The sequence below is a fragment of the Chelonoidis abingdonii genome, chromosome 4, assembly GCF_003597395.2.
Source record: "Chelonoidis abingdonii isolate Lonesome George chromosome 4, CheloAbing_2.0, whole genome shotgun sequence".
In the NCBI taxonomy this organism is placed as follows: Eukaryota; Metazoa; Chordata; order Testudines; family Testudinidae; genus Chelonoidis; species Chelonoidis abingdonii.
Window position 1 is genome coordinate 88,144,501 of NC_133772.1, and position 17,996 is coordinate 88,162,496.

General features: G+C 42.1%; 1 protein-coding gene across 3 annotated transcripts in view; it reads left to right on the plus strand.

Moving 5' to 3' along the window:
• The first annotated feature begins 319 nt into the window (after positions 1 to 319).
• Positions 320 to 17,996, plus strand: part of TTBK2 (tau tubulin kinase 2) — a 218,576-nt gene continuing 200,899 nt past the window's right edge. For 2 of the 3 annotated variants that reach the window (XM_075065443.1, XM_032781489.2), the window contains exon 1: positions 1,317 to 1,661. The gene's annotated coding sequence lies outside the window, so the exon portion shown is untranslated. Of the gene's footprint in view, positions 957 to 1,316; positions 1,662 to 17,996 lie in introns of those variants that run through there. The other variant, XM_032781488.2, reaches the window with a different exon arrangement.

Consider the following 17,996-nt stretch of genomic DNA (forward strand, 5'->3'; position numbering starts at 1 on the left):
GAGCAAGCCGGAACCATGCTGGGGGGGGGGAAGAGGGGATGCTGGCTTGCTCGGCCCCTGTCCCCAACTCAATCGCCTCCCAGCCATGCTCTCTCAGGCAGCAGCTGTGCTGTGCTGCACAGAGCAGTGACCCAGACCAGCCAGTGTGAAAAGTGGCTGCTCCTGGAGTCCTGCCTCTTTCATTCTGGGCCTGGGCCTGGCTGCCAGGGAAAGCGGCATAGGGTGCCTGGCGGCGGATGCATTAGAAGGACAGAGCCCCTCTCTCTTCCCCTCCATCCCCCGCCCCCCAGACATGCCAAGCAGCACTCTGTGGGGGCACTTGACCCTGCATGTCCCTCCATGCCTCACCTATGGAACTTTCCACTATAAGGATAAGGGCTCATCAGTGCTGGAGAGATGGAGCCTAATTCAAGGCTGGGCTAAAAATACAGATGGAACTCCCATAGGAGCGAAGAACTGTCAAAAACCTCACCACAGAGTGCAAGGTGCACTCTTAAACCTTCCTTTACTATAAACACAGAGCACCGTGTACCTACAGAAAACAAACCCTAACCCCTACTCCGGCAGACACAGGTGGAGATGGAGAATAAACTACATGTAACAGCTGCAAGTCACGTCTCTTAGAGCCTGTCTTCACTGCAGCGTTAGCATGAAGCATCATTCGACGGTTGCACTATCCCCACTCCTGTGCATCCACACGCACCTCTAGCAGAGGTAACACTCAGCTCGCTGGCTGCTCGGGGAACGCAGGCTGCAGCTGGAATGCTGCTGAGGGTGGAGTTAGCAATGCAGAGGGGACGCAGCTACTCCGCTGCTCTCACTCGAGCGAGGGGAACCAGAGCCTGGGCTGCAGAGGCGAGATGCTCCAAACGCACCACGGGAAGCCGCTTGGACGCTGCGGTGATGACAGCAGACTGTGATCCTGCACGGAACAGAGGGCACCTCACTGCGCCTAGGTAAGTCACACGAAATCAGGATACCCGGCTCCTAGCCCTGGGCTTTAACTATCACCTCGTTCAACGCCTCCCGGCCACCCACCACCTCCGCAGCGGCAGCCAGAAAACTACAATACCCACAATGCATTTCTGCCTTGCGCATACGTGCAGACCATTGTGACTCTGTGAACTGGTTACCACCGCTCTCAAGCAAACCTGAAGACAGCGGTATTTCAAAGGTACGCCCCCCTTTCATCATCAGTGATATTCCTGTTAGCCAATCGGCGGGCGAGAAGCTCGGTGGCCGTCAAATCATCGTCCAGCGTGACTGCAGATGGGCGGTGCTCTCCGAGATGGCAGGCTAGTTGGCGCCTGGAGGCGGGGGGGCGTTTATTGCGACGGTACCGAGACCAGTCGGGTCTAGCGGGGACTGCAGCAGGCATGGGCGAGGCGGCAAAGAAGGGGTTAACCCTGCTGGGGCGGGGCACGGGCCCCGCAGTACCCCACTAGCACTCCTTGCCCCTCGGCACTAGTCACCCCGCCCTGCGGGCTCTCTCCCCGCCCGCCAGTCACCATAGAGACCGCACGCGATGGGCAGCCGGCTGAGGCGGGCCCCGCGGCGCTAGCCCCTACTGCAGCTGAGGGGCCGCAGGCGTTAACCCGGCCCCCCGCCGTCTGACTCCCCATCGGGGAGGAGCCGCAGCCGCCGGCTCGGCCGCGTTCCAGGTGAGAGCAGCCCGCGAGGCTCAGATGGTCTAGACCTGCCCCCCGCCGCCTTACTACTGTGGTGTTGTTATTTATGGCTGGTCCTTTGTCTCCACGCTGGGGACGGGGGCCCAGGGCGAGCGGGCGGGATGCCAGGGGAGCTAGAAATATCCTGGCATTATTCGCCGGCGCATCCCGCAGGGCAGTGGTTCCCAAATGTTTGTACTGGTGACCCCTTTCACACAGCAACCTGCTGAGTGCGACCCCCCCCCCCAAATTAAAACCACTTTTTAAAATATTTGACACCATTGTAAATGCTGGATGCAAAGCGAGGTTTGGAGTGGAGGCTGACAGCTCGCGACGCCCCCCCATGTAATAACCTCATGACCCCCGAGGGGGTCCTGACCCCCAGTTTGAGAACCCCTGCCTTAGCAGATGGTGACTGGGGCTGGAAAGCCAGTGGGACCATTCGGGATTGGCCCTGCTGGAGCTAAGGGAGAATTGTTAACAGGCACATACAAATTACGGGTAATAACCGATGACATAAGGGTGATGAGCGCTAAGGGGCAAGGGAGGAACCTTCCGGGCTACAGCAAGATAAGATCCCGTTGCTAGATAATTTCCCGATTGGTTGCAGATGGACTGCTAGTGACGAATGGGTTTTTGCTGCATAAAAGCACTTTGGGTCGTTTGGATGAGAGATGCTGTTATGTATTGCAAGACGATTATTATTGAAATCTTAGTTCTGGTGTAATGCTGATGGCATGAAAGGTGCACAGAAGCTTTGGCATGCTACAGGGCATTCTGAAAGATATTGTCATTACTATACAACATAGATTGTCTAGATTGGAGGGGGAGAATAGTTACTCCTTTATTTGATATAAGGTCACCAGGTACTGGAGTCCAGCAGCTTTACTCTCCACCTTGGCCTTTCTACTCTGAAGTTAAATTTATAGGCACATGATTATGCTTTAGTTTGTCTTACTAGAAGAGGATATACAATGTTATTAGCAGATATTTGTCACTTGATGTTGAAACAGCCAAGTTTATAATAGATTTTGTCTGTTTCCTTTTCTTATACAAATATGCTATGGACGTGTGTGTGTATTATATACATGTATGGGCAAGAATGGATGGAGAATCTGTCTGGTATCTGTCACATTAAGCACTGGAGACGTTAACAACAGTTTCATCGATATATGAATACAGATATGAGATATGCCTCGGTAGGCCACAGTTGTAACAAATAACCAAACAAAGAAACCTAATACAGCAAGGGCCTTTTAAAAATAAGATTTTATCTGCCGCTAGTAGTATTTAAGGATGTAACAAAATATATTATTTCTGAATGTATAGATGAGGGTTGAAAGCTATATTACAGCATCCTTGCACTCCTGTTATCATGAGAGCAAAAGCAGTGAGAGGACAAAGATTGGTATGGAATTTCTAACCTTGACGGTATATGCTGTGGAAATAGGAAACACTGTTTAGAGTAGACAGGGATGGACTTACAAATTCTAATCAACTATTGTATGTCAATTGGAAGAACAAAAGCAATGGCATGTTTATGGCTTTACATCTTCTATACAGTGCATAGTATTTATGATGAAGGTGAAAGGAAATGTGTGAAATGGATTATAGTGAAGACATTTCTTATGCAGACAGTGTACATGGAGAAACAATATTTAAAATTAACAAGCTGCTTTTATTTTAAATGAGAGAAATTTATTAAGTGCCTTGATACATTTGTTGCTATATACATTTTTTTAATATTAACAAATGAGGTCCTGTAAAAACCTCAGAATGAGTGGAGATTCTGAAGTTGAGCGGTGAAGTTGTAATATCAGAATAATAATTTAAAGCCAATAAGATATATTGATTATTGGGGTGAAAGATGCAAAGAACATTGTACTGCTTATTGTTTAGTTTAGTATCTCTTAAATATAGTTAACATTGAATTCATTCTTTCATTTCAATGTTGCAGATCTGCCAAAAGCTTTGTTTTTGTTATAAATTCTGTGTAGGCAATGCTGTGTCTTTGTTGGGGTGTATCTGGGTGTGTGTTAATTCATTTTTGCTACAGCACTTGAGAGAACAAGAGGTTAAAGGTGATATGGTCCTGCAATTTTTTTTGTGTCTGCAGTAGCATTGACTCTCAACAGTGAAATGTGGGACAAATGTATTCAATATTCTGTGTAGCTCAGTACAAAATCTTTTCACCTCTTGACAATGACTTCTCAGGATTATACAGTGAAATGCCCTAGTAATATATTTGAGTAAGCAAAGTACTAAGTCTTAAAGTTAAAGTATTATTCCAGAGGTAGTCTTGTTAACATCAGTTTGATTTGCAAAGGATGAACAAAGTGATTTGTGATGTGTATAAAAAAGTGACTATGTACTTTTTGCTAATGCTTTTTATTTGGCTTTCATAAAGTTATTTTTGGCACAGTATATCTAAATACTGTGTACAATGGAAATGTATTGTTAGCTTTCTTCAGAAAACATTTCCATTTTTATTTTGATTTGCTTCAGATCTGCTACTGTGTACTTGGTAGCCACTGTGTCTTTAACCTCTTTGGGGTATTTTGGAAGCAGTAGGGAAATTCAGACTGATGGCAAATGTGTGAGTGGAAGTCCATGAGACATTAATCAGGTCTGATGGAGTTATATAGTACTGTATGTTGCATTTTCTGTTAAATTGTAACACTGCAGTTTTTCAGGCCACAGAGGGTTATATATATACTAAAATAAAAGTTGGATTGTTTCTAAAAGGAAAACACTTTTTTTTTAATCCATAACCATATTTTAACTTTTATTGCAAGAAAATTATAGAGAGCCCTGATACAGCCAGTTATTTTTGTATATACAATATTAGACATCAATTTGGAATGTACAAAGTATAGTATAAGAGAATCAACAATATTCTTCTTATATCTCCTGTTAAACTAAGTCTTGATCCTACTGTAAGAATACACTGACAATTCTAAAGCTGGTCTTCTATATAGTTTTTGTGTATTCCCATTTTCTGCATCATTTGTCACCTTCTGCTCTCTTAAACCACTATTCAAAACTGTAGAATCTGGCTAAAGGGGCAGAGGCACAGCTGCATATTCAATTTAAGACAATACTATTCTTTGCAATCTCAGAGGAATACTTGGTATATGGGCCAGCCAGCCACTGTTCCCCCTCCCCTTTCCACCTCTTGAAACACCCTCTCCTCCAGTGACAGATAAACCAGGAACCTAACAGACCATTCAAAATTTATCATGTTTAGTAGACAATGTACTAATCATACAAGAGTTAAAGTTTGCAGAATCAGATTACTACAAATTGCACACTAAAATATCCAAGAACTGTAGATTATGCTTTGGTTAAAAATGACTTGCCATCAACCAGACAATGTATTGATTTGTTCTTGGCATTAGTAGTGAAAGAGATTTGTTCATCAGATTAAAATAAAATATATATATTTACCTCTTTTGACTTGTTAGAATATTAACATAGGAATTAAATATCCCATTTATCTTTCATAATTTTTGTATCTATTGCATTTCACTCAGTTTAGAAAGTGAAACTAGACAGAATAATATAATTTCTTATGCACCCACCCTGTTCTTTATTGGTTGGACTGTGTATGCTACAGGACAACATTTAACAAAGGTCTTCATTGAAAATCTTGAACACCACATAATGTAAAGTGTTTTTTAAAGCAAAATTTAGGCCTAGACATTTTTTTGCACCATGCCTTGTGATGCCTCTACATATCCCTTCTCTCAAAACATCACCCAGCCTTTTACTTGGTCTGAGTTTATAATCAAAACCTTCAGGATGTTGTGTTTTTTTTTTTGTTTGTTTGTTTTTTTTTAATTGTCAGATTTCTCCAACTTTTGATATTTGTATACTCTCCATTTGACAGCTTCTTCCACCCCGTTTATTAAAAATGTGTGATATGTGCCCATTACATTTTTCATCTTGAGCTAGGTATGGAGTGCTCATAAGAACACAATACATATTGTTATGACTGAGCTGGATGAAACCTTGTTATGGGCTGAGTTAAAAAAACTCAGTGAGGTTGATGTGTTTGAATGCACACATCAGTTGGCATAACTATTGGGAGAAGTTAATCACAAACCCCTAACTAAAAAGGAGTTTTAGGCTAGGTGGTTCGGGGGGCGTTTGCTTGAGTATTGTTTTGGGGTAAAGTGTGTGGAGGAGGAAAGGTTTAAGAGGTTTGGGACCATAAATTAAGAAACTATTCTTGTGTTTCTGGTTCATCCTGCATTTGGAGAAGTAGGACTTTGCAGATTAGTTGTAAATAAACAAGATTGCATCAAAGAAAATATGGGACTCTTACTGTCAATTTCTGCCCCCAGTTAGAATATTCTCATGGCCTTGAACTTTGATGAGCTGCTACAGTTCAAAAGGGACAACACTACTAATGATATTTGATGTTGGGATCTCCTATTCTCACATTATATCTGGTTCTGAATAATAAGATCTGGAATCACAGAAGGATGGATGCCAGAAAATGGTATAACTTATCCAGGGCAGTTGGATTGTTCTGGGTCTTAAATGTGGACTTAATATTTTTTTTTTTTTTAAATAACCTACTCTACTTTTTAAATAGCATTGGTGACTTTTGTGAGGAGTTTGTCTATTTAATATATCCTCTTAGATGTGAACCTGTTTACTGATATGATTGTCACCACAGAATCACATGACCTTGTTTGCCATGTGATAGTCTTCTCCTGAGCATGTTCTCTCTGCAGTAGAAATTCAGTTCATGCTGGTTTTGGCATCCGTCTTTCTGCATAATGCTTTCAAAATGGTGAAAAATTTGTTAAAAGATCACTTGTGATTTTTGCTGGTGGAGCACTCATTGCTATAGGTAACTTTAGACATTATAAAATGCTGTACTACTATTAGGGTTGTGTCATCATTATTCAAACTTTTTTTTTTTAAACTGATTCACTATCCCATAAAAACGATCTTAGATTTTTTTTTTTTAAATTTACAAATGAAAAAAACTCTGTTCAGTCACTCTTTTTTTTTTTTTTTTTTGAGTCAAAACCTTTATTTCTTTTAGCCTTTTTACTTTGACTTTTAAAATATGTTGTTCTGTGATACATAGGGGCTTACCAAATTCATGACCATAGAAAATGAGTCCTGGACCATGAAATCTTGTCTCCCCCTGTGAAGTCTGGTCTTTTGTGTGCTTTTACCTTATACTATACAGCTTTCATTGGGGAAATAAGCATTTCTCAAGTCGGGGGTCCTGACTCAAAAGGGAGTTGGGGGGGAGGGGTGTCCCAAAATTATTTTAATGGAGTCGCGATATTGCAACTGTTACTTCTGCGCTGCCTTCAGAGCTGGGCAGCTAGAGAGTGGTGGCTATTGGCTGGGCACCGAGCTCTGAAGGCAGCACTCTGCTAGCAGCAGTGCAGAAGTAAGGATGGCAATACCATACCATGCCATCCTTACTTCTGCACTGCTGCTGGTGGCAGCGCAATACAATACATACTTTAAAATGTAGTATGAATATTTAATATTGTTTATTTTCTAAATATGGATTGCATGAAAGGCTGTAATGGCTTTGAGGAAACTCTTCTTGTCTGTTAGATTAATAATGGAAGTAGGTTTGTTTGTGTGTTTTATTTGGCAGCTCAGCTGGTGAAAAGAACATCTCTGCTTGGACCAGGACTCTTGTATTTTGTAAGAAATTGTGTGACATGACTTCTTTGGCATATTGAACCGTATGTTTGCAATACACAAATTGAACTACAGAGAAGGTCACCAAAAGACTTACAAGCCTCTTGGTCATCTGACAGCTGGACTATTAGGTATACAGTTGTGGTCTAGGAGCAGTGTTGTGGCTAACTAATTTACATGGGAAGATTATTATTTGATTACTAATGCTACTTTGTAGTCATCTTTTGATGATCGAAACAGACTCTTCACTCATCTCATCCTAAACACTTTCTCGCTGTGAAAAAGTGTTTAGGATGGAAATATATATAAAAATAAAAAAAGGACAGAAGGAGACCATTGTGATCATCTAGTTTGAGCTGCATAACACAGATTGTGGGACTTCACTGAATTAATTCTTGCTTCAGGTCCAATAACTGTGGTTGAACTAGAATATATATTTTAGAAGAACATCTGATCTTGATTTTAAAAATTCCCAGTGATGGAGAATCCACCATAACCCTTGGCAAGTTGTTCCAATGGTTAATTACCCTCACTGTTAAAATATTTGCATCTTGTTTATAGTCCTGACTTTGGCTATCTTCAGCTTCCGGGCATTGGATCTTGTACATTATGTCTGCTATGTAAGGATCTGAAGGAGGTGGGCCTGGAATCTGGGGCTTTGAGGACACTTGGTCACTGACACTCCTTTGTCACCACCAGGAGAGACAGATGAAACAGCACCTCACTAATCTTGAAAGGTCAGGTCATAGAGGAAGTCCTGTCAGTACATCCAAGGTCTAGAGTGCCTGATTGATTGGCTTGCACTCATGACTTAAGCCAGGAAGTGACCTGGTTGGATTGTCCAAACAACTGAGCAGACTTCCTATTGCTTCCACATTGGACTCCACTCTTTGCTTGTGTCCTATGATCTGTGTCCAGTCCTGTTCTTGGTTCCTGACCTGCTTCTGTCCTGTTCTTGGTTTCTCCTGCCTTACTCCAGCACCCAATCCCAGTTCCTGCCTTACCGCTGCTCCTTGTCTCATATCTGGTTCCTGCTGCTATGCCTCACTTTTGACCATCAGCTCTGATATCTGACTCTAACCCCTGGCTCGATTCTTGACTCTAACTTCAGCTCAGACCTCTTGGTTTGACTCCTGATGCTGACTCTTGCTCTGATCATTAGATAAGGCTGCCTATATCCTGGTTCCAAACATGTTAAATTGAAGAGCCCTCCGTCATTACTTTTTGATTCTCCATTTGAGAACCTACAGTCTGTAGTCAAGTTAAGTTTAAACATTCTCATGGCTCTTTTGAATCCTCTCCAATTTTTCAACATCCTTCTTGAAGTGTGGACACCAGAAGTAGACATTGTATTACAGCAGCGGTCGCACCAGTGCCAAACAAAGAAGTAATATAATGAGGTGGCCAAACCACGGCTTGCGAGCCTCATGCTGCTCTTTTACAGTGAAAGTGCGTCTAGCTGTGCTCCCCCATACTCCTCTCATTCTCCGCCTACCAGACTAGGAAGTGAGGGAGGGGCTCAGGGTTTCTGCCCTGCTGCAGGGTGGTGAGACTAGGAGCTTCTGGCAGAGATGACTAGTGCCTGTTGAGAGTGGAGGGACAGAATTTAAAGCTTTGTCCTCCCCCCAACAGCTTGAGTCATGCCCCCCTTCTTATCCTCAATGGCCCCTCCCTGCAGTTCCCAAGTACTAGCTCCCTGGGGAGGCAGCCACAAACGGCTGGGAGCTGCGGGGAGGGCCCACTGCTTTAGCTTTGTGGGGAGAGGCAGCAGCAAAAGCAGAGGCTCTCTCCCTGAAACTTCCAGCTGTTTGCCGCTGCCTCTCTCCACTGCCGCAACTCCCAGCTTGCCTGCTACAGCAACTGCCATGTAGGGAGTCCTGTGCCACCATGTGATCGAGTGGGGCAAGCAAACCCTGGCAAAAATCTGGGGCGTATGTGACCCCCCATGCCTCACCTCTGCTTAGAAGAGAAGGGGATCTTGAGACTTCAGCCCCATGGGGCGTGTCTGCTGAATCTTGGGGCTTTCAGCCCCATGGGGCGTGCCTGCTGAGGCACAGACTTTTTCAGCAGGAGCAGGGCAGAGGGCGGAAGCCCCAAACCCCTGCAGGTGTCTCCCGTGTGGCTGAAGCCCTGAGGACCCCACCACCACCGCAGGGCTGAAACCCTGACAGGCTGCCCTGGCTCTCAGACTTCTGAAGGTTGTCATGTGCATCTCAGAGGGTCAGTAAGTTTGGCCACCTCTGTAGTATAACTTTCCCACTTCATATTCCTCTGTTAATACATGGTAACAGGATGCTCTGCTCCTTTAAGGACCTGGGCCAGCTAGCACTGCTCAGTTATCAGACTCAGCTGGGAAGTGTTCAGGTTAGGCCTGGGAAGGGCTGAGAGCTCACTTGACAAGGAAGCTGTAGGAGGCAGGTTGACTTCTGTGGCTGGCCCTGGAGTAGAGTAAGAGGTGTAGAGTAAAGTGACTCTGGGCCCCTTTAGATTCTGTTGGTCAAGGGTTTTTGTGTATCTTATTTATTTAATAAACCATGTCCTCACAGAACATCCCGAAACAGACTTTGGCCTAGTATTAGTCTTTCCTGGAGTAAGGAGACAGACAGCAGCTTACATATATCCAAGGATCACGCAAGGCCTTTTAGCTACATTATTACGCTGGGAGCTCGTGTGCAGCTGACTATCCTCCCAAGTCTTTTTCAGGATCACTGCTTCCTAGGATAAACTCCCCATCCTGCAAGTGTTGCCTATATTTTTGTTCCTGGATGTATGCCCTTACATTTGGCCATATTGAAATGCATATTGTTTGATTGCTCCCAGTTTACCAAGTACCCAGATCACTTTGTATCAGTGGCCTATCCTCTTCATTATTCACCTCTCCCCCAGTCTTTGGAGAGGACACAAACTGAAGTTATTAAGTAAAATATTAAATATCATAGGGCAAAGGGCTGATCTGTGTAGGACCCCACTAGAAACAAACCCACTTGATGATTCCACATTTACAGTTACATTTTGAGACCTATTGTTAGCCAGTTTTGAATCTGTTTAATATTCACCGTGTTAATTTTGAATCATGTTAGTTTCTTATTCAAATGCCTTATGTGAAGTTTAAGTATATTGCATCAAGACTATACTTTTATCAACCAAATTCATACTCTCATCAAGATCACGTTATGTTGACAAGATCTGTTTTGCATAATCTTATATTGATTGGCATTAACAATTACCCTCTTTTAATTCTTTATTAATAAAGGCTAGTATCAACTGTTCCATTATTTAGCCAGAAATTGTTGTCAGTCTGACAGACCTATAATTACTTTGGTCATTTTGTTTATACTTTTGAACTAGTAAGACAGCATTAGCTTTCTTCCAGTTCTCTGATGTTCCAAGACTTACTAAAATCAGGCCAGCTCTTTTTAAAACTCTTGGATGCAAATTACCCAGACTTGCTGATTTAAAAATATCTTACTGGTATTTCATCATCATCATCATCATCATCAGGTATGATATGGTAGCTTTTTCCCCAGAACAGACCAGACATATTTATTGAACTCTTCTGCCTTTTCTGCATTATCAACAGTTCTACCGTTTCAAGCTTATAATTGACCAATACTGTTGCTAGTGTTACTTTTTCCTAATATACATATGATTCCTCTTTATTGTCATTAATTCTGCTGACCATAGATTTTTTTTTTTCTGGGCTGCTTTGGTCAGTGTCCTATAATTGACATCTAAAAGGCAGCCTTTTTCTCACTGATGATCTTTTAGCAGATCATATCTACATAACTCTGCTGTCTTGCATCTGTTTTTTTAAATGACCGTCTTGTTCATTAAATAAACTATTGCTAGTAAAAAATTATCAATAAACCCATCCTTCAATTCAAATTATCTTGTCAACTATTGCAATATTAAGCTTCGCTACCTGAGTTTGAGTAACGTTATTAAAGAGCTGGTAGCAAACTGTCTTCAGCAGCACCCTCTCTTCTGCTTGTTCTGATATCTGTCAGACCAGGTTATGATATGGGGATAGAACTGGAGGGTATCTCCTTAGTCTCATGGACAGAAGACAGATTTAATTGTTGATACTAGATGTATGTGTCTTCAATATCATTAGTCGCATGTTGCTGTTGGTTTGCTTTCAAGAGACCTATCAGGAATTGGATGAGTTGCACAAAGCTGGCTTTCCTGGTTTCTTTTGATTAGGTAACCTAAAATCATGATGGGCTCCTCCTTCTCCCCAATATCTGACCTTTGGTGTCACTTGGAGTTCAGTTTTCTCACATTCTCTATTCAGTATAGGTCCGAATAGCAAGGGAGATCATGAGAATGTGTGGACTTAGGAAGTTGACACCCAGTTCCAGATCTCATCTTTATCAGACATAGCCAGCACTAATACTTGGATGTTCCAGTGGCTGAATGAGAGAAGTATGAGAATGAAAAATAGTTGGCTCAGGCTCAAGCTGAGAAGGATGGAAGCATTGCTGGATGAAAGGGACTGGCGAGAGCTCTTGCCTTATCTTCTATAGAGGGTATTTATTTGCCTTCCTGTGGTCAAGGTGATGAGAAGACCTGGGTAATCATCTTAAATCCTTGACAATCAAATAGAAACTGTAGTCAGGAATGCATTTTATCTCTTTTGCATCTCATTCGTTGGATCCAGATGTAGCCACAGCGATCCATGTCTTTATTGCCTCCATGCTGAACTGCTGCAACAGGCTGCTTCTGGTAGCCAAGTCTCAGGCCATGTAGCAATGGCAAATGGTCCATCATGAAAAGGCTCATTTGTGCAACGTAAACTGATGAGCACCTCACATCTTTTTTGTATATACCAGCTCCTCATCTAGTTGTAGATCTTCTTTGAAGTGTCCTTATATTACTATAATGTTTTCAATCAGTTGTAGTCAGGCTCTCTTAGAAACTGTTTCTTGCTCCAGGTTTCACTCTGACATCTTAGAGCCTAGATGTTCTTAGCTGAAGTCCTTAATTGTGGAATTCTTTACCAAAGAAGGCCAGGTTGAGCCTGGCTATTACCACCTTGAAATACAAAGCAAAATGCATCTATTTGTTCCCTCAGTAATGATGGCTACAGAACAGCTGATGTGGTCAGTCAAGGAGACAAAGCAAGAACATTTCACAGAAGAAAGTGATATGAGTGATGGAAATTAGTTCTCTTTCAGATGACAATGATACATTAAAACTTGTAAGGGGTTGGTTGGCACCACAGGGGTGAGTCCCCTTGCCGGTTGTCTCCAGGCATTAGCTCATTTTCCAGCCAGGAGCACCCTCTGCAGGCCGGTGATCTGCCTTACCTCACTCTGGCCCCATGTCCCTCCCAGGACCCTGGTTCCCCTTCATTGGGTTTCTGCCCCCCTTCCAGAACTCCTCAGTCTCAGGGTCTCGCCTCCCAGGGGAACTCCCACCTCGCCTCAGTGTATGGCTACTGCCAATCACCATCTAGCCCCATTTCCTGGGGTAGACTGCAGTACATGCCACTCATCACAGGCAAGGTTGGGTTGGACCTGCTGTGTCTCTCTATAGCTGGGCTGACCCGGTACTGGTCTTAGGCCCTCAGCTAGGCTCGCAGCCTGGAGGTTTTCCAGGCTGGAGCGCCCCAGCTCCTCTAGCATTCCCCAGCCCTGCTCCACTCCCAGTACCCTGCTCAGCTTCCTTGCAGCCAGGCCCTTTTCTCTCTACAAGCAGAGAGAGACTGACTGGGTCCTGGCTCATTGCCCCTTATAGGGGCCACCTGGGCCTGATTGGGGCATGGCCACAGCTGAGCCTACTTTCCCCAATCAGCCCAGGCTTCTTGCCCCAGCCACAGTCCACTCCTGGGCTGTTTTTAAATCCCTCAGGGCAGGAGCAGGTAACTACCCTGCTACAGATCTCTAAATGCCACTGAAGTGGCTGCGTTAAAAATGCCAACCGTAGATACTGTCTTTAAGACTCGCAAAAAGAATGGTTTGTATATATTACTTTTGCATTCTCTTAGGCTGCAAGTTAGGGATGGTATGGTGTTGGTTTGTATTTGACCCCGATAAACCTGTCCAGTCTCTGCCAGAGACCATTACGTATGCTTCCTTTATATCTGAATGCCATGGAGGAAAATTATGTTTTTTCGCAGTCTTAGGATAGCAGTTATGCAGAAGCCCCTGCACCCACTGGCTGAACACTTACATGAAAGTGATGAGTGACCATCCATATTTTGATTGTTGTTGATAGCCCTTTGCTTGTTCTGGGTGATTTTTTTGTTAAAAAGTTCACATAATGTGCCTTCAGTCACTTGTGTTTAAATGCATTTTCTTGAGTTCCTCAGTTTGAGACAATTTTTTTTTGAAGTCATTTCATTTGGCTACTGTCTAGATTTTTTTTTTTTTTTTTTTTTTTTTAATGACGAGTGTTCTGTGGATGCCCTATCTACAAAATTCCCTCTTTTGGACTATAATTTGATTTATTTTCAGATTCATTTTTATAAAAATACTTCCCCAATACTAAGGACAATTAAACTTCAAAAAGCTCAATCTTAATTCTTTTAACTCAAATTTTAGCTGCTTGTTCTGTCTTCTGTTTTACCAAAAAGACTCAGGCTCTAATTCTTTTTTTGTCAATATTGGACAAAGTTCACTTTCAGTCATTGTCTGGAGTTCTCTTACTCCACCTTGAATCTCTGCGGCGCATCATGTTGAGATAACTTGTTTATTGCTTTGAGTGCTGTTGAAAGAAAATCTGATCTGAGTATTTTTAGCACAATCTTTTTATTATAAGGATTAAATGTATTTTTCACTTATGCAACAGTTTTACATTTCTTTTATAGAGTTTTATGCTCAGTGGCTTTTTAATATGTGTCCATTCTTAACTCCTCAATTTTGTAATGGTTCTCCAGTATGGTAAATTTGAAGCTCTTTTAACTGGCGAATGCCTTTAATTATTCTCTCCTGTAATAGATCTAGGACTGAGTCTCCCATTTCCTCTCATTCACTTTCTTTGCCCTCGTTTTAGTCTTTGTTTTTCTGTCCCTGGAGATGTTTCAGTTGCATCGCTATAATCAGTCTTCTTCCTTAGGTGTAAAAAAATTGTGTAAGAAAATCATGAAAAAGCTACATTTTTGATGTTTGAGTAGGCATCCAAAATGCAGGAAGCATGATGCAAACTTGTAGAAATCAAGGTTATAATCAGCTTTTTCATTTTTTTAGATAAAACGATAAACGTCAGTGCAATCCAAGAAGAGATGAAAAATTCCTATTGTAAGACTTGCTCATAAAAATTAGTCTTTGCTTTTAGCAAATAAAGACCATTTTGCAACAAATAAATTGTCAGTGTCCATTTGTTTTGGGAGGGAGGGCAATGATTGTGGATTTGCTCCTGAAAATATAATAAATATACACAAAAATTATAAAGTAGTTGGGCTTTCTACTCATACAGTGTATGACCCACAAAATCAAGGAAATGAAAAGGTAAGTCACCCAATGGTAAATAACTCTTCAATCTACAAGCTCATACCTTACCATTACAATTTCTGTATACCGGAGGGGAGCCCATGCAGCGCAATTTAACCCCCCCCTTCACCTTTCTGCACGCACCACTGTACCAGATTATTTTCCCCGACACTAGTAGTTGGTTAGTTGATTTCCTTTAGGGAAAGGATAATTTGGTGATGGATGGTAGAAGACTGGCATCGCTAGAGTGGCAGAGTTGAAGTTCGCTACTTGTGGTAGTAGTAGTAATTTGTGTGCTTGTAGGTGGAAGAGTTTTATTTACCATTTTGTGGGCTAAATTTTTGTTTCCTTTGTGGATTTGTGTTGAGCAACTTTAAGTACTTTTTTAAGTAATTTTTTTTTTTTGCATATTAATTTCCTAGGTTTTTTTAAATACTTGATGCAGGAATTGGAGAAGGTGGTCCTGTTGGAGGTAAAAATGCAGATGCTGATGGAGAATTTTATCTGTCAGTAGCTGTGCATTAATCATTCTTTGTTGTAGGATAAAATCTGACAGGAAAATAGTGATCCCAAAAGAGAAGCTTTCAGGTGAACTTGTCCCCCACACACCAGTCAGTTTTACATGCACCTGACCACTGTCAACTAATTGGGTATGTATGGTTAAACTTTTTGGTTAGAATATGAACAGTAGTAAAAAAACTAATATAAATCTAATAATTTTTTTTAATAAAACAACTAGTTCTGGTACATCAGGTAATCAGGATCCATTTCTTTACCAATTTGAGTAGGTCAAAAATGTTAAAGACAGAGAGAGTGATCAGCATTCCTAACTGGATTTGCTAACAAGTGCCTCCATCGTGTTCTAAATTCTTATTGCAGATGGTAGGGGCCAATGAGGAAAGAGACATGATATTTTCTGGCCAAGTGGCTTCAACTTTATTGAACCTGGATATCTCCTAAAAGCAGCACAGCAGAGGAATGGTAAAATGGAAGAGCATGGGAGCATCTACATGCCCTGATACCTAGCCCAAGTCTTCTGTCACCTGGTGATCATGGAAACAATCTCCAGTGGCATAAGATATCCTGCTACTATTTGTTTCCTGTGGTAAGGACTAACGGATCTCTGATCAGGGCTTGGGAAGAAGCATGCAAAACCTACTTATGGTTGTGAAATGTTCAGGCCTTAGAGTGAGTTGCCGTTGCTAAACCTCTTGCACACCAGGTCCATGGCTATTCCTTGTTGTAGTGACCAACCTCTTTTCTGGAGCAACTACCAAAACCTTTTCTCCCTGGCAACAGGAAAAGGAAAATAAGCAGTGTTGTTAGCAATGTTCATTACAATCCTATCCCTAAGAGTAGTGGTTCTCAAACTTTTGTACTAGGGGACCCCTTTCGCATAGGAAGCCTGAGTGTGCCCCCCCCCCCGGTAAATTAAAAACAATTTTTACATATTTAACACCATGATAAATGCTGCGGGCAAAGTGGGGTTTGGGGTGGAGGCTGACATTGTGACCCCCCCGCCCATGTAATAACCTCACGATCCCCCAGGAGTCCCGACTCCCAGTATGAGAACCCCTGCTTAATCATAGAATATTAGTGTTAGAAGAGACCTCAGGAAGTCATCTAGTCCAGTCCCCTGCTTAAGGGATGTTGTGGTCTCCTCTGATGAGGTAAGCCTCCAGTATCTGACTTTTAGAAAACTTCATTTATGTACTGCTACAATTTGAAACTAGACTCTCTCCTTGAATGGGCGCAGGCACTGGTTTTTCTAGCACTAACTGAGACTCATGGAATGGGGTGGGGGGAGGTGCTCAAATATGTCAGAAATAATATCCCATTATTAAAGATGTGCCAGATCAATTGTTACAGCTGAGTACATTACAAACATTGTACCATTAAAGCATGGTCCTGAGCTCCTTAAGACTTTAGTGGATACTTAAACCATTAATACCATAACCTGCTGGGGAGCAGTTCCTATCTGAAACATATGCTAAGGGATTGATGAATTATTACTGTGTGGGGTCATGGCACAAACCTGTACTAGTTTAATTACTTTCTTTAAGCATTTATACAAATTCACACAAATAATATATAACCCAAGTTTACATTTTGTTTAAAAATGATGTGTTGCAAAATACACAGAACAAGTTCTCCAGTTATGGAAGAAAGAAAGGGCCTATGCCAATAAAGTGGTGAGGCTGATATTGTAGGGGGTGAATACTGTTTCAGTCCTTAGTTTCATCTCTGTCAAAGTTCTTGCCCAAAGCACTATCTTTAAAAGTATTAAGTAATCGGGTCACTGGTGTCAAATCCCAGAATAATTCTCATTTCCCGTCAAAAGCGGCCTTGAATTATGATGGAGAGAAAAGTATTCTGATCTTTTCTTCACGCTTTTTTTATTTCAGAATAGTGAAGTCCCTTCTAGCCTTTGTCGCTGGCCTGAGATCTCAAAAATAGTATTTTGGCCCCTTTCAATTCCGTTTCCTTTATAGTATGTGCAGCGAGCAGAATTGTGTCGGTTATCCTAATCATATAGTATGACGACAACGATGATTCTTCCATGCAAATTTTTGTGTCTCTTTCGTTATGGGAATGTGATAAGCATTTTATAGATAGATAGGATCTTCTTTCACATCCAGGTTCAGAACTTTGATACAAGAAAGTAGGTCTGAATAGACTTTCCCTCAAGGGAAACTTGCACTCCTACATTTCTGGCTCTTCCTTGTCTCTCTCTTCCCTCTCTCCCTGTATTCCAGTTGACAATCTGTAGCCATAGTGTCCTTCATTAGTTTTGGAATCTACCATTAATTTCAGTTCATTTTAGGGTGACCAGATGTCCCGATTTTATAGGAACAGTCCCAATGTTTTTGGTCTTTTTCTTATATAGGCTCCTATTACCGCCCGACCTCCTGTCCCGATATTTCACTCTTGCTGTCTGGTCACCCTAGTTAATTTTATTATGCTGTCCAAGTTCTGCACCCTTTGTTTGTTTGTTTGTTTTTTTTAAAAAAATCCTAGCTTCTCATATAGTGCAGATTCTCCAAATTTTGTATTTCAAAGAGGAGATTCTTGTGTTGCATTATTCTGCTCCAGTGTTCCTTGCCAGAAAAATGCTATAGTTGAATGTTGCTGAGTGAATCTGTGTGGCGCTTTCTCTCAGCCCCAAGTTCAGGTACTACCTCCAGTATCTTTTTTTCTTTCTTTATTTTTTTTT